Below are 14,795 nucleotides of genomic sequence, written 5' to 3'. Positions count from 1 at the left end.
GGCAAAGGCTCGGAAGGCAAAGGCTCGGAAGGCAGCCTGTTTGAGTAGGTGTACTCAATATGGTGCAGATGCGCGGGTGCATGGCGTGTAGAGCAAGTTACCTTCAGCTTCTCTGTAACACTGCTCCTGCCGCACACACACGTATCTAAACATTTCGCATCCTCCCCCATTTTAAAGGCCAAAAACCCTTGCAAGCAGAACGTGCAAAATGTACTTATGAATTTTAATTCGTACATAAATAACAGGTGGCAGCACACCAAATTAGTATCAGTGGTGGTGATTATGGGTAATTTACATTTTTGTCCTTCCCCTCCCTCCTTTTTCCATTCCTTCCCCTTCTTTTCCTCTCTCCTTCTCTCCTTCCCTGGAACCCCAAGTGTCCCAGGCTGACCTCAAGCTCTTCTGTTGCTGAGGGCGATCTTCAGCCTCCTCTTTGCAGGTGCTGGGATTACAGTGTGCATACCTGGAGTATGTGGATTACGGCGTGCATACCTGGAGTATGTGGATTACGATGTGCATACCTGGAGTATGTGGATTACGGTGTGCATACCTGGAGTATGTGGATTACGGTGTGCATACCTGGAGTATGTGGATTACAGTGTGCATACCTGGAGTATGTGGATTACAGTGTGCATACCTGGAGTATGTGGATTACGGCGTGCATACCTGGAGTATGTGGATTACCGTGTGCATACCTGGAGTATGTGGATTACAGTGTGCATACCTGGAGTATGTGGATTACCGTGTGCATACCTGGAGTATGTGGATTACAGTGTGCATACCTGGAGTATGTGGATTACAGTGTGCATACCTGGAGTATGTGGATTACAGTGTGCATACCTGGAGTATGTGGATTACGGTGTGCATACCTGGAGTATGTGGATTACTGTGTGCATACCTGGAGTATGTGGATTACGGTGTGCATACCTGGAGTATGTGGATTACGGTGTTTTTTTTAAAGCTTAGTTGAGCTAAATAAGATATATGGCTGTCCACTGAGCACTTGGGAAGATGCTCAACGAATACCATTAGGTATTGAGGAAAGCATGTGATGACTTCACACACAGTGGTCTCTGCAGTAGTCCCCTTCTCTGCTGGGATGTGTCTCCAGGCTCCAGTGCTACCTTAAATCACAGATGCTACTCACTTCCACCCCCTACCCAGGGATGGTGAACCCAGCATCCCTGTGTTTTTCTCCTAGTGCCCTGCAGTGCCAACGCATAGCACCAAAGTCTGTCTCTCCTCCCACATCCTCTGCCTCTTAGCCCTCCATAGCTGGGGCCACAGACACAAGCAAGGTACTAGTACGGGATGGGGGTATTTTCTTAGGGAGGCAAAAATGACCAATGTGGTCATTATACACTCTGAATGTACGCAAAGCTGTTACATTGAACTTGTAAAGTGGTGATTGATTTGTGAATTGTATCTCAGTAAAGCTGCCCTCTATGTTCTCCCCACTCCAGCAGACATGCTGGGGAGACCCACACCCTAACAGGTGAGTTGCTAATGGTAGAGTTGAGAAGAGAGTGGTAAAGTCCCACACAGTTTTTTTTCGAAACTCTGGCTTTTATTAATTCATCTTCAGTAGAACCTACAGGGGGAAAAGGGCTTGCTTTAGCACAAAATTAATTATCTAGCTCTTAGACGATGGTGTCAGTGGACCTGGAAGTGATGTCCCCCTCAGCATTTCTCCTTTTCTAAATTTACTTATTTATTTTTTTATTTTTGCTAAGGGCTGCATATGATTACTTTTTGTAAATAACAAGCAAAAGATAAACTTTCATGCTGTACGTATTCCTTTGGGTTATGCACGGCTTCCGTGTGCTGAGCAGCTTAAAATTAGGTTTAGAGTTTCTATTCTAGCAAAATAGGGGTTTTTTGGTTTGTTTTTTGGGGGTTGGGGGGAAAGTGTCTGGTCTCGTAGGTGAGGACCTGACAGAACCAGTGAGGGGCCTTTGCTTGGAGCTGCCTGCTTTTTGTCTTCTTTCGTCCTGGCCTGTCAGATCACTAAGGGCCTTGACCAGTTCTCAGCAGCTTGATTTGTATAAACGTGCGTGACCTTCCTGACAAGGAGGAGACGATCTGGATGGTGGTGGAGCTGAGCGCTTGGACAGGTGGAAGTAGAGCTGTAACAACCTACCCAGGAGTCCAGGAGAGACATGTCACAGAGTCTGTGCTCCTAAGACCTCTGTTTCACTGTGTCGTTCTGGCATGTAGCAGGCCAGCATTGCAGGTGCTGTGTGTATGTGTGTGTGCACATGCGTATGTGTGTTTGCATGTATTACTGTGCACATGTAGAGGTAAGAGAACAATTTTATGGAGTTAGTAATCTCCCTTCACGTGAGTTTTTGGGTGTCAGGCCTGCCAGCAAGGCCTTTATCAGCTAAGCCGTGTCACTGGCCAGCATTGTTTTTTACCACTCCATTTATCTCAAAGGCCTTTAAAATAAGAATGTTTTCCAGTAAAACCCAGTGTGTTCCCCCCATACTCTGAAAATCGTCTGGGAAGTTCACATAGAGCAGAGTGAGCAGTCTAAGTTGATTGATCATAAGGACTAGGAGCCATGCAGAAGGTTCCAGAAGCAAAAGAGGTTAGGTAGGAGCTGTTAGGATAATCCATGTGAGAGATACAAGAACCTGGGTTTAGGATAGAGGAAGGAAAGAAGCCAGTGTATTCTAGACATTTCAAAGGAGGACAGGACCAGGACTCCTTTGTTACTTGGGGCAAAATAATAATGACTTTGTTTCATTGTTTAATTAGACAGCTCACTATGCATACATATAAAATGATCACTATTGCTTCTTGCTGACGTTTCACAGTGGTGTTCCTACTTCTGTCTTCCAGGTGGGATCTAGAGAAGGTAAAAAGCTAGTCCAGGATCACACAGAGTGCACCACAGGGATCCTAAGCCTAATGAAAGTGTATCAGACCTTTTAAATTTATGACTGAAATAAAAATAGCTAGAACCCTCTTCTCAGTCATAGTCAGAAAATTAAATTGGAATGTTTACACAGTTCTATGATGTTAGATCAAATACCCAGACAAATCTAAATTTATGAGCCCTGTAAACTCTGAGACACTGAGGCTTTGGGAATGTGGGGGTAGGGTCATGTGATTTGTGAAAAGCAGTGAAAATATTGCTGACTTCCTAAACTGTTTCTGGTCCTGTATTTCTGGATAATGTTTCATGGTTGTTTTCTTCCAACTGATTTAAAAAAAAAAAAAAAAGAATGGCCTTAATTAAAATTTCTATTGTCTTTGCCACAGAGGAAGGAAGACTTTGGGTGGTTGTCATGGTGATGACTGAATACTCTGGGAGTGGGTAGTGATTGCCACCCAGAGCCCTGAAATGAGCATTTGCCATTTTCCTTACCCCCTGAGAGGCCTTCAGTACTACACTGCATATTTCCTTAATCGCCTTTTAAATTCACATTTGAGCCACATTCGTGCCTGCAAGGGCAGGCCCTCCCACGACAGCCACAGTTGCAGTCGTGAAGTCTGAATCTCATTCTGATTGCTCTGTGTTCCCAAAGCAAAGGCAACACATGCAAGGTGATTGGCAACCAGCAGCATTTCCTAGTCAGTGAGGACGGTCCACGGCTGCACAGCAGGGGCTCTGCAGCCGCCCTGTCCGAAGCCACACAGGATGCTGGCAGAGCCTTAGTTGCAGACCCTAAAGGCAGGCTAGCTTTGGGATTTCTGACTGTGGTGGAAGAAGGGGAAATGCAGAGCTTGGTGTGCCTCTGAGTCGGGAGTTGGCTTTTCCAGTGAAAAGGAAACTGAGTAGGAGCAAATGATTTTTCTGTGTTTCTCTTTTATTTAACTTCTTTCTAACCCCCACCACACACGCTGTGTATCAGACACTGTCCACTTTGCGTTTGAAGTAGGCTTTCGCACTGGAACCTGAGGCTCCCTGATTCGCACAGGCTGGCCGGGTGGTCAGTGAACTCCAAGGATCCTTTGCCTTCCCTTCCCTGGCACTGAGATAACAGGAGCGCTACCACACCTGGCTTTTTACATGGATTCTGGGAACAGAACCCTGAACTTCTTGCCTGTGTAGCAAATATTTCACTGACAGGCCACCTTCAGCTCTATCTATTTTTGAAATGAGATCTCATAATATTGTTCAGACTGACCTCAAACTCCTGACCCTGTCCTCCTACCCCAGCCTCCCCCAGCAGTGGGGGCTATAGCTATGTGCTTTTGCATTGATCCACGTTTTTTCTTTAGACAGTTTTGGTAAGTTCTCTTATTGGTAAGTGCTCAGGTAAACCTGGGAAAAGGTGGATTTTTGTTCCTGTCTGTAGATGGCTTTTTTGTTATCTTACCTTGTGACTGGTAGGCCCAACTCCTTCAGAGAACTGTTCTGACCACAGCCCTCTGCCTCTATGCGTTAGCCAGAATACTGCTCACAATGTGGTTTCTTCTACAGTGGCAGATCTTCCCTCGAAGCCCTCCGTTCTTGGTTGACTGATTAGTAGACACTTGGGGAGTTGCAGGGAGGCAGTTAACATGCATCAGATACCATCACGCAGCAGAGAAAGCCATTCACCAAGCAAGCTCTCTGCTGTCTGTGTCCCTTCCTGCCCACATAGTTTGACACTGGGGACAGAGCCTGGATTGGGAAAGGCTTGGTTTTGAGTGTGATTCAGAGGCACTGATGTGCAGTTGTCTGTAGAGTGGGAGGCGCTAGGAGGATACTGTGTGCACTCATTTCTTCACACAGGCCTCTTCAAAGGCCAGAGTTCTTGCTAGTGAAAGACCAAGGACAACTTCCGGGTTCCCATCTTCATGCAGCCCTAACTGCTGGGACTTGCATGGGGAAACAGAAGCCTTTTTTTCCCCCCAGAGAATGGAGAATCTAGTGAGAGCAATTTCTCCTTCCTTCTTGTCTTGGTAATATAAAGAATTGATTTTTTTCCTTTGCTGTCTTTCTCCTTTTTGGGGACAGGAGCTCATGTCGCTCAGGCTAGGCTCAAACTTGATATGTCACTGAGTGTCACTTTGACTTCTTGATGCTCCTACCCTCATCTCCTGAGTGCTTAGATTATGGGGTGAGTACTGACTTTACAAGATACCCCAGGGATGGATATCATGTGCATAATGGGCAGGCACTCTGCAAACTGAGTCACATCCTTAGCCTTGCTTTAATGTCTGAAGGAGAATAGTCCAACATTTGCTGTCCCCCCCCCCAAGCTTTTAAGTCAGAGGGCCTGTGTTGAACCCTGATGGCAGCCCCCTCTCTAACTGTGTGATCTACAAATCTCAGTGGTTCTGACCCTCAGTTTCTTCCTTCATGAAATGAAGAGAGCAGTACCTGCCTCCTAGGCCATGTCCATGTAGGAGATGCCTGGAAGAGCAGTGATACAGAATGTAATGTGGGGGCTGGGAAGATGGCCCTATGGTTAGGGGTACTTAGTGGTCTTCCAGAGGATCTGGGTACAGTTTTCAGCACCCACAACTACCTGTAGTTCCAGGGAGACCTAATACCCTCTTTTGGTATTCGCTATACCCAAGGGAATATACCCACATGTAGACACATAGAAATACACATAATGAAAAATAAGAAAATATTTTTATATTATTTTATATATATGAGTACACTGTAGCAGTCTTCAGACACACCAGAAGAGGGCATCGGATCCAATTACAAATGATTGTGAGCCACTGTATGGTTGCTAGGAATTGAACTCAGGGCTGCTGGAAGAGCAGTCAGCGCTCTTAACCACTGAGCCATCTCCCCAACCCCAAGAAAATAAAATTTTAAAATAAAAGAGTGGAACGTGCTCCCTGGAGTTATTGTTCTGGACCCACATATCATTGGTATCTATGTCCTCCACCAGTCTCCAGGCTTGGCTGCCTGTGGGAGAAGTCTGACACACGGACATGGTGGGCCCTTGCTGGAGATGTGGAGAATCTTCAGGATTTCCTTATGGTGGGGTGGGGTAGACCCCAATAAGAAAACTTCGGGTTCTTCTTGCTGCCAGGCATCCCATCATGGAGAAATTTTCTATAAAGTGTCCACACTGCTGGGTGGGACTGAAGCTTGAGCCCAATTCTTCTTCAGACTGATTTTCTTCCACTGACTGATGCCTCTCTCTTGCCCACTCCTCTCTTCTGCCCCATTTAATGCTTGAAAATCAAAAGGAAAAAGAAAGAAATCCTATTATCAAGCAAGAAGATTCTGTCAGGGTGTTGCCAGTGTGGCCCTGGTGTGTACAGTGGAAACTTTGGGTTCTTGGGGTCGCTGTGGGTCAGGCCCCTTCTTCCTGTCGTGTTCCTCAAAAAGGACTCCCTTCCTGAGTGGACACAACTGGGAAATAAAACAGGAAACCATTTAGGTGGGGGTTTCCGAAGTCATCCCATTCCACCCTCTTCTAAGGTAAGGTAGGCAGGGAGCCTCTCTCTGTTTGGATGTCTGGAGTGTGAGTCTTCAGTTCTGAGGTAGAGTGGGGTTCTCCTTCCCTGGGTCCTGCATGGATACTGAAAGGAAAAGCACTGTTCTTCAGGTCCCCTCTGGAGTCTCCAGACTGTTAATTACTATGGCTAGAAGCCCCTTGGAATGCATGCATAGTAAACTGGTAGGTTTTGCCAGGCCGGAGGTCCTGTCTGGGGAGATTGAAAGGTTCTGGGTACCTGATCATGGGGACCAGCTAGGGTAGAACAACACAGAAGCTCCTCCCATTGGGATGTGGCTGGGTTATCTCCTACACCCTGATAAACAAAGACCCTGTGCTTTAATTCCTAGAGCTGTCCCCTGGGCTCTGGGCACAGTGAGCCTTTAGATCAGTGGTTCTCAACCTGTGAATCCCAACCCCTTGGTAGGTGGGGCTCAAATGACCGGACTGCCTAAAACTAGTGGAAAACAGACATTTACCTTATAATTCAAAGCAGTAGCAAGATTACAGTTATGAAGTAGCAACAAAAATTATTTTATGGTTGGGGTCACTGCGACGTGAGGAGCTATATTAAAGGGTCGTAGCAGTAGGAAGGTTGAGAACCACTGCCTCAGATCTATGTGTTGATTTTTCCCAGCATGGCCGGAGGCTGATAGAATGAAGGGCCAAAGTTCAGAATTTAGTGGGTTACTGAGTAAGCTGATGTGGGCACTTCTGCCTCTTGTTGATTTCCTCATTACGATGCTGCTCCTACCTGCAAGACTTTGGGCTGTTTCCTAGGTTCTAGAGAGACACCACTTCCCTGCCAGCAATTTCTCTGGTTCAATAATGAGGAGATTCTAGGGGAAAAAAAGGAATAAGTAAATCTCTAGATTTATTTCTCTTATTTTTTATGTGTATGGATATTTTGCCTGCATATTTATGTATGTACCACATGCATGTCTGATGACCAAAGAAGCCAAAAGAGGGCATCAGCTACCCTAGCACCAAAGTTACAGACAGTTGTGAGCCACCATGAGAGTGCTGGGAACTGAACCCAGATCCTGTGGAAGACTAGCAAGTGCTCTTGATGGCTGAGCCCTCTCTACAGCTCCAAGAGAAGAATCTAGAAAATGTCACTTTACAGGGCCACCGTAGGATACATGCCAGAGGACCTTCACTTGGTAGCCAATTTGCCTTGAATGAATTAAACCCCACAGTAAGGTGCAGAGGAGACCACAGGTCTCAGAAGAAACGCTTGGTGTTGAGCTTGGAGTCCTGGAGTGTGGGCTTGAGCAAATGATTTCTCTCCTCTTATGGGCTGTTCCTAAGATGGTGAATCTTACAGTGACCACAGCCATCACCAGTCCCAGTGGTCAGCTGGAAATGGAGGCTGGACAGATACTTCATGTGGCCTCTGGGTGGGTGCTGGACACTGAAATCTGCATATAGAGGAGAAACGGTGGAGGGGCAGAGCCTACACAAACGACAGTGGTGCCCTTATAGAAGAGGGTACAGTGGCTCCCTATGATTCCAGGTTGAGAAGGTGGAGAGAGGAATCCCTGAAGCAAGCTGACTAATGAGACAAACCATATCAATGAGCTCTGGGTTAGACTGAGAGACCCTGCTTCAAAAAGAGTCAGGAGAGAGTTATTGAGGATGACTTCCATTACTATATTAACTTCCATGTGTGCACACATGTGCACACACACACTCTTTTACTCGTGTTTGCACATATGTGAACACACATACATGCATGCACGCTCACCACACATGCACATGAAAAGAGAAGGAGAAAACTGGCTTCTAAGAGTTTCTTTGTGACATCCCACCATTGGAGGAAACTGGGAGAAGATCCATGAGGAATGGACAGGGAACCTGTGGGAACTGTAATATTCGACTTCCTGGCCTCCAGGACTATGAGAAGTGAATGTTTGTTGTTTACTCTAGGGACTGAAGAGGTCCCTCAGTTGGTAGAGTGTCTGTTTACCTCAAGCATGAGGACCCAACTCCAGTCTTCTTGCAACAGGCGAGGTTTGGCAGAACTGTTTGGGACCTGCCTGCCTCTGCCTCCCATGCTGGGATTAGAGGTGTGTGCCACTACACAGGGCTGGGAGTTCTGAGTGTGTGTCAGGGTACTCTTCTAATCCTAGCAATGGTGATGGGAGTCAGAGATAGGCTAGTCCCTTGAAGCTCATTGGCTGGCTAGCTAGCATACTTATTGAAGTTCTAGGCCAGTGAGGGACTGTGTCTCAAAAGGTGGAAGATACCTAATGTTGTCCTTTGACCACATGGCAAACTTACACACACATGCATGTACTCACATGCATGCACATCCACAGGAACATAGAAGTAAATAAGAACATTCGATGTAAGAATTGTCTGCCTTGGTAGAAAACCCAGCTCCTTGGGAGCTGGCTACCAGTTATCACTGTAGCTCTGCACTGGGTCTTGCTTCTGCTTCCCCACAAGTACCACTGTACACTTAGAAAGTCACACATTGCAGAGATGGCTCAATTTAGGTGATTACTAAACAGAGTATTGTCATAGACTCAAAGGTTCCCAGAGTTAGAGAGTAGGAAGTGGCCACCTTAGCTCATGGCAGGACTGGGCTCTCTCCATTCTTTCATTACTAGGGCTCTCTCTCGCTCTCTCTCTCTCTCTCTCTCTCTCTCTCTCTCTCTCTCTCTCTCTCTCTCTCTGACTTGTGACTTGAGCTGGAAAATGCACAATAGGGAGATCTGATAGTCAGTGAGTCAGAGGCTATTCTGACATTGTCACTCAGTCCCTTGAAGAGTCTGTCTCCCTGGGACCCCATCCAATATCCTGTTTCAGTCTTGGATTCCTACTCCATTTTATTTTTATTTTAACTCTCCAGAGCTGAGGACTGGAATCCATGGCCTTATGATTGTTAGGCAAGTACTCAACTACTGGGCTATCCACACCCACCCACCCCCACCTACCCCCCCAAACCACAGAACACTTTTTAAAAGTTTGTTTAGTTGTACTGTAACAAGAATGCTACCTGCCAACTCTACTTCTTGATAGTCCTTCCAGCATGGAAGATAACTGCCATCTTAGTTACTATTGCTGTAACCAGGCGCCATTATTAAAAGCAGCTTGGGGAGGAAAGGGTTCATTTGGTTTATACTTCACATCAACTGTTCATCACCAAAGGAAGTGAGGAGAGGAACTCATGTAGGCAGGAACCTGGAGGCAGGAGCTGATGCAGAGGCCATGGACGGGTGCTGCTTACTCACTGCCTTGCTCCCCATGGCTTGCTTAGTCTGCTTTCTTACAGAACCAGGACCACCAGTGCAGGGGTGACTCCATCCACAGTGGGCTGTGCCCTCCCACATCAGTCACTATAGAATTGCCTGCAGCCTGATATTACAAAGGCATTTTCTCATTTGAGGTTTCCCTCCTTACAGATGACTCTGGCTTGTGTCAAGTTGACCGTAAAACTGTAGCCATCTTGGTAGTCATTTGCCCAGTGTCTTCCCAGGCCACAGAGAGTTCCAGCTCTTTCAGCAATGAGAACCTGTTTGCGTCGTTCACAGTCCTGGCCCCGATCTTCTGTGCTGGCTCCAGCTTTCCCACCTGGCTGATAGGTGTGGATCCCGAGTCGGACATGATATTTGAGTGGGCTTTGACCAGTTAAAAATGTAAGAGTAGCTGGGTGGCACACATCTTTAATTCCCCACACTTGGGAGGCAGAGGCAGGAGGATCCCCATGAGTTTGAGCCCAGCTTGGTCTACAGATCGAGTTCCAGGACAGCCAAGGCTATACAGAGAAACCATGTCTCTAAAAACAAAAAACAAACAAACAAAAAACAAACAAACAAAAAAATTGTAAGAATATTTAACCTTGCTTGTTTTGGACTCTGTCCTAGTGTTAAGTGAATTCAGATGTCCAGTGACTCTGTAGCTTTTCCAAACTGGACTAATTGGATCTACAGTCTTCTAGAACTGTAGGACTAAGGCAGGTTGTGTTCTATGAGCTGTCAACAGCCTTCAAACAGCAGAGTTTTATTCCTTTCCTGTCTTAAGATTGTGAAGGTCAGAAGTCAGAGGTCAGCAGGTTTGGTTCTGTCTCTGCTTCTGATTCTTGCTGCATCTGACGGCAGAGGCTGGCCTCTCTGCATTCCTTGGCTCTGGATGTGTAACCTTTGTGACTTCTCTCCTGTGTGCACTTAAAGGGCCCTCAAACCCAGATCTACCTTTCTGCAGTTCTTATGAAGTCCTGAGACTAGACACAGGGATTCCCACTTCTGAAATGTCTTTTTCATGTATGGGAGTAGAAATGAGACACTGGAAGATGGATCTTGTTTAAGGCAGGAAATTAATTAAAACCAAAGTAGGATGGGCTTCCCTCGAATCCTGTTTTCAGGAACTGCTCTTACTGTGAGTGGTTCAATAATTCTGTGACCTCCAGCCATTCTCTTAACCTTCCCAGGCCTGTTTCCTTATCTACGGAGCAGAGACTGGATGAGGTCAGTCTGAGTAGATTTCAGTTCTAAAATCTTTTGTCTTTTAAAAAATTACAGTTTTAAAGTTTAGTGTGTGTGTGTGTGTGTGTGTGTGTGTGTGTGTGTGTGTGTAGCTTGTCATTCCAGGCCTGTATATGGATACCAAAGAACCGTTTGCAGGAGTTGTTCCTCCTCCACCCGTGCGGATTCCAGGAGTGTGTTTACCCACTAAGCCATCTCTCTGGCCCTCTAAAGTTCGAATACTGTGATTTCTGGAAGACAGGGGTAACCCTACTAAGAAAACAAGTCGGCCCAATTTGACTTCATAAATGGGGAATTTGCTGCTCTTGACTAAGTCAGGTTATCATTTGTGGGGATCTAAACAGCCTTCCTGTTGTTCCCCTTTGGGAGGGTATGAGGTGTGAGCTTACACTCCTGACTCCATTATTCACTGTTCAGAGGAGGGCAGCACCGGGTGGCTCTCGGATATTTATGTATTGAGTGAATGAATGAGGTGTATATACTGGTTCCACAGTCATTGCTGTAAATGGATCTTTCAGGTCTTGTCACCTAGTAAGAGAATTTTAAGATTCTGAATGCACATTAGTAGGGCCAACTTTCCTGTGGCTTTTTGGACCTGGGACCAATTTGTCAAGGGCTACATTCTGGCCTGAGCTCTGAATGCCATATTCGGTGTTAGGGGAAGTGAGTGATCTTACCCAGGGAGCACTTGGTCTCAGAGATGCTTTTCAGTCCATGTCTGAGGTCACTTTTGGTGTCTGTCATCAGAGTGGCATCCACTACAACCTCTTCTTGGATTCTTTAGGGATGATGCTGGTGGCAGTTTGCTGGGTGCTCTTCGGTGGGGAAGAGCATGGTGGTCTGGATTTAGCTGTGCTGTTGCCAAAGCAGGGAAGAGTAAGGGCGAGTTCCCAGTAGTCGCTAAACGGTTCTTCTACAATATGACAGGTGTGTATAAGTTAGTTACCTGTTTGCTTGATAAGAAGGAAAATGTCTAGCCAATTTTCTTCCTCTGGTTCTTCCTCTCATGCAAGATTCTCCTAAACACACTTGCTAAAGAAAAGCCTCCATTCGTCAGTATTGGTGCTGTGCGCCCCAGCAGATACATCCAGCCCGAGGTCTAAGGCATATGGCTAAGGACAGCTATGAAGTTGGCCTAGCACAGAATTGTAAACTTAATTAAAGCTCGATTAGATTATTTTTCAGAGACTCCATTGTGAGCTTTGTAGGTGACAGCCTTGTGTCGCAAGTTCAGAGGGTAGGGCTCGCCCACCAGCTCTACATTCATTTGTTTCTTAAATACTCAAACCAAGACTTTGTCTTTTGTTTTTCTCATTCTGGCTGAGCCATGGATATAAAGAGGTTAGTGTGAAAAAAGCTGGGAGTGTGCTAGCGATGACAGATGGGCTCCCAAGTCAACCCTGGGAGCAGAGGGTGTGGTGGCGACCACAGCGAACTGAAGGTGGGTCTGCTTGGCAGCCTTGCAACAGTGCTTGCTTTTCCAGGGTGACCTGGGTTATTTACACGTATATGTATATATGTGTCTGTGTATATATATGTATATATGTGTGTGTATATATACATATATATACATATACATATATATACATATATACATATATACATATATATACATATATATGTACACACATACATATATATATATATATATATATATATATATATATATATATATATATATATATGACATTTTTGGCTTTTAAAATTCCACTGGATTTTTAACCTCCTTGGAACTCAAATAAAACTTGTCCTGGGGATATAGTAGTTCACAGTCATCAGAATGCAATGCCTGCTATGTGTCTGGTAGGGTGTGTGTACGTGTACGCGTGCAGGTCTGGGGACAACTTATGTGAGTCAGTTCTCTTCATCTATGGAACCCTAGGGATCGGACTCAGGTAGTTGGGCTCGGTGGTGAGGACCTTTACCTGTTGAGCTATTTCACTGGCCAGGTAGAGTTTTAAGTGCCTAAGAATTCCATAGATGAAAGCAACAATAATGATACAAAGATTTATCTGGCACAAATATTGGCCAGATTGGCCAGTGGGTTGGAGGCAGGAAAAGGGTTTTGGTTCATACCCTTCTGGAATATACAGTTCTTGAGTATGTTTTGAAAAGCAAAATAAGAATTGGGAACTATATCACTCTAGTCTAAGCCTTCAGGAGTCAGTTAGGCCTAAGGTGACCAGGAAGGGCCACTTAGAAGAAAACAGACCTTGAAGGCTTCCCAGAATTTAGCAGAAAAGATGATAGCCACAGTCATGCTCAGGGGCGGGAACGACTAAGTGACTGGAGCTGGTAGACAGTTAATCTGGCTGGAGTTGGGGCCTATAGAGTCATGAGATGCGGAGGCGAGGTGGGGGAGGGGAGGCAGTGCAAGAAATCTGGTTTTCAGCACAGCTGATCTGGCAGCAAGGACAGCAGGGCCACTGGGCAGAGTGGAGGCAGTCTCTGTGTGTCCTTTCTAGCTCTCAAATACCTGTCACTGATCTCTGTTTAGGGTGTTCCTGGTGATGGAGGGTTAAGCCCAGATGCCTGCTGACTAAGTCCAGGCCACTTCCTGTTCCTCCACTGGCTCCTTGGCATCTGACGCACTGGGGCAGAGGTGACCTTAGCCTGAAGTGTAAGCAGGAAGACTAAGCACTAACTAACTTGAACTAACTTGAATTCTGTTCATGTGGTTGTAGAAGGGCTCTGGGCTGCTTTCAGCTCTGAGTTCTTCATTTGTTAAATGGAGAGAGCACAGTTTACCTTCAAAGGTTGTTGTGTTGTCTTTACAATGCCATTTCTAGAGATAGTCATGTCTCAAGCTTGCACTGGGCACTTGTTCCAACCTGGGTATGTGGCACAGATGACCACATCCATTTGTCCTATTGGATGTGAGTGCCTGTACCACGGGGCAGATTATGCAGTAATTGTTGTTTGTCCCCAAAGTACACATAGTGCTAAACACACAGTAGGACCAAATAAGTATTAACCCTATGGGGTTTGGACTTGTAAGGCTAATTCAGTCTTCATAGCAATTGATTTGTGATTGATTATGATCTTTTGTAGTTAAAAACATTCTGTCAAGGAGGACAATTATGAGAAAGGGTCCTGGTTACTCACACTTTTTTAAAAAATTTCTTTATTTTTGGGAATTTAATTCATGGATACAATAAAATATCATATCTACTTCCTGTTCTGCCCTCCAACTCCTCTTGTCTTCCCTCCAGTATGCCCCCTCCCAGCTTAATGTCTTTTTGTTGTTGTTTAGATAATCCATGTAGTCCAATTAGCGCTGCCTACATGTGGATGGGTCTGGGACCATTCACTGGAGCACCCTCAAAAAAGAATCTTCCTGCACCAGCTGTCTGTAGCAGCACCATGTATAAACTGACTATGACTACTCCATGGTGTGGTTATGGAGCAGTTTATATTGTACACACAAAAGACAGAGAACAGTCAGAGGCATCAGGAAGAATCCAGAGCAGGGACAAAGGGAAGTAGACAGAATGTGGCCAGCAGACTGAACATGGCAGGGCTGTTTGTGAGAGGGGGGAATAGCAAGGGAGACACACACACACACACACACACACACACACACACACACACGCATGCACGCTCGAGAGTGCGCGCGCACACACACACACACACACACACACACACACACACAGAGAGAGAGAGAGAGAGAGAGAGAGAGAGAGAGAGAGAGAGAGAGAGAGACTGACTAGCAGTGTAATAAGTGGCTGGTGGAAGGGAATCCCCATGAGCTGGAGGGAGTTGAGGGTAGGGGAGGAGAGAAGGTCTAGATGTGGTACTGAGGGAGCCCGACAACCAGCATGCTTTGATGTGCCAGTGGGTACCACGGATAGCCATTTGTCCCTTCTGCAGTATGTAGAGAAATGACTCCTTGGTAGAGGGTATCTTC

The 14,795-nt window shown here is 45.9% G+C and overlaps 1 protein-coding gene across 23 annotated transcripts in view; it reads left to right on the top strand.

Moving 5' to 3' along the window:
• The window catches only part of Plekha7 (pleckstrin homology domain containing A7), a 183,300-nt gene that overhangs the window by 88,681 nt on the left and 79,824 nt on the right, over window positions 1-14,795 (top strand). The window lies entirely within an intron of this gene.

This window comes from Rattus norvegicus, chromosome 1 (genome assembly GCF_036323735.1).
Source record: "Rattus norvegicus strain BN/NHsdMcwi chromosome 1, GRCr8, whole genome shotgun sequence".
NCBI classification, from domain to species: domain Eukaryota; kingdom Metazoa; phylum Chordata; class Mammalia; order Rodentia; family Muridae; genus Rattus; species Rattus norvegicus.
The sequence above is the reverse complement of the archived record's forward strand: the minus strand, read 5'-3'. Positions and strand labels throughout refer to the sequence as shown.